Below are 2,316 nucleotides of genomic sequence, written 5' to 3'. Positions count from 1 at the left end.
ACATCCAGTCTGGCCCCAGGTCAGAGAAACCTGTGGGTGCCTCTCTCCCAAGGTCTCTAGAAGAGAACCTGCAAGCCAGCCCCTCATCCCTTCAGCCACCTACTGCAGAATCCTCCCTGCCTAAACACTCTCTCACGTAGGTGGGAGATGCCTGCAGATCTCAGATCCATCTTCCCTCAGAGATTTCTGGAGTTCTGCTCCAGAGCTCCCAGCAGCCCCTTCCTCTGCAAGCACACTTTTAGCACCTGGAAACTCCCAGCACTCCCCTATTTATAGCTTCACACACCAGCTTCCATTCTCTTTTAATTAGCTGACTCCCTCCCAATCATGCCTAGAGGAGGTGAGGGGCAGCTGGAGCTGCTTGGTTGTCAGGTGCTTGATGCTACCAGAGCAATGCTGTGCTGGGTGAGGGTGCTGGGTAACAGCGCTCCCAGGAAAATTTGTGCCTCCCTGCCAGGACCCAGGAGAGGGAGGACAAGGATGAGCAAGAGCAGGGAGCTTTTCCATCCTCCACCTATGGGGATTTCCAGCAGGCAGTGGGGGAAAGTGTCTGTGTAAGGACTGTGTGCTGGGTCTGTGTCTTCCTTTCCCCTAATGCTGACAATGTGAGGTTATTTGAGGACCTGGCAGTGATTCATATGCAAAAGTACAGCCTCAAGCTACCGAAATCAGATCCAAGCTTTGTGCTCCTGGCCTGGCTTGGTCCTGATGTTTGCATTTATGTGTATTTGTAGCACAGAGAAAATCCAAGCTCTGGGCTTTGCTTGCAGGTGAAACTCGGTGACCAGGTCTATCTATCCAGGAAGGTACCAGCAGAGGTCAAAGCTGATGGTGTGTTGCTGTATTTTAGTGAGATGACTTGTGCAAATGCAGGTTGCAGATGCACTGTCAACCCTGCAGTGCCGGGGGTAGGAGGGCTCCCGTGTACCAAGTGCCTTGTCACCTGCGTGATGTGCTTTGCCCCCAGCACAAGGATGGCACAGCTCCTTCAGCTGAAAGCAAAATGGTTTCCCAGACAGGGGACAGGCCCTGCTTGGGGAACTGACACTGTCACGGGTGACCTGGCTAGGGGACCCGCCAGGGTGTTGATTATATCTACTGGAAACATGCTGGAGGAAGCACTTAAAATCCAACAGCATCTTGAAAAAGTGGAGAAACAGCCTGGGGGAAAAAAAAAAAAAAAAAGAGTATAGCTGGGGCAAATTCCCCAGGCAGAGGCAAGTGCTAGCCCAGCTGGGAGAGCCAATGCTGGGCACGGGGTTTGCAGGAGCACTTGGGGTGGGAGGGGAGCTTGGGAGGGCAGGGGCACCGGGAGATGCTGATGGACTTGGGCAGGGGAGGAGCAGGTCCCTGTGGGTGAGGCAGGCCCAGGAGGAGCTCCGAGGTAGCAGAGAGAGGAAAAGCCCCAGGGCCGGTGGGGAAAGCTCTGCTGAAGGGTGAGCAGAGGGTGCAGGGAGCCTGCAGTAGGGAGAGGAGGATGGGGACACCTCTGTGGCCAGGACCTGCATACCACAGGCACTGAGCTCCATGTCCCTCTCCCACTGTGGCAAATGCACATGCAACCAGATGTTTGCCAAATGCAAACTGGGTTTTTTTTGTTGTTTTTTTGGGGGAGCTGTTTTGCACGCCCAAACCAACAAACCATGGGGGATTTTGACACTTTTAAATCTGGGGTTTGGTCCAGATCAGAACAAAATCTTGAAAATCCACCCAACTTGGAAACACCAAGCAATTCTTTTACAGAAATAACACGTTTTCCTGGGAAAATTGTAAATTGTTTTGGTAATGTCACAACATAGTATTATAATCCAACGTTTTATGTACAAGTCAAAATGAATCATTTACCTTCTCTAAACACTATGTTTAAACACCCAAAGTGTCTGAAAAGCCTTTTTTTTTTTTGACACATCTGTCAAGTATCATCAAACTCAGTGTGTTTGTGAATGGGGAGATGTTCCCAGCAGCTCCAGCCGCCTGCATCAGCAGGAGAGCCCTGGCCAGGACGGCCGTGGGGGACAGGGCTGCGAGCACAAAAGGCCATCCATCCTGCGCAGGGCTCTGCTTTGGGCGAGCAGCAGTTCCCCACCCCATCACAGAAATGATTGGATCGAGAGGATGGTTTTATTTTTTTCCTACTCAGGCAACAGGTCTGGCACTTTCTGCTCGGGTTTCTTTTTGGGCAAGTGGGGTGAAATGAGCCCCCTGAGGGAACTGAGGGGGTTTGCGGCAGGAGAGCGCAGTGGATGCTCTCCCTGGTATAAGCAGGAGCTGGTCTTGTCTGACAGCCCTGCTGCGTTGTTTATTTTGGCAGGTTCT

Source organism: Cariama cristata, unplaced genomic scaffold (assembly GCF_000690535.1).
Source record: "Cariama cristata isolate BGI_N322 unplaced genomic scaffold, ASM69053v1 scaffold10500, whole genome shotgun sequence".
NCBI lineage: Eukaryota > Metazoa > Chordata > Aves > Cariamiformes > Cariamidae > Cariama > Cariama cristata.
Note: the sequence above shows the minus strand (reverse complement) of the source record.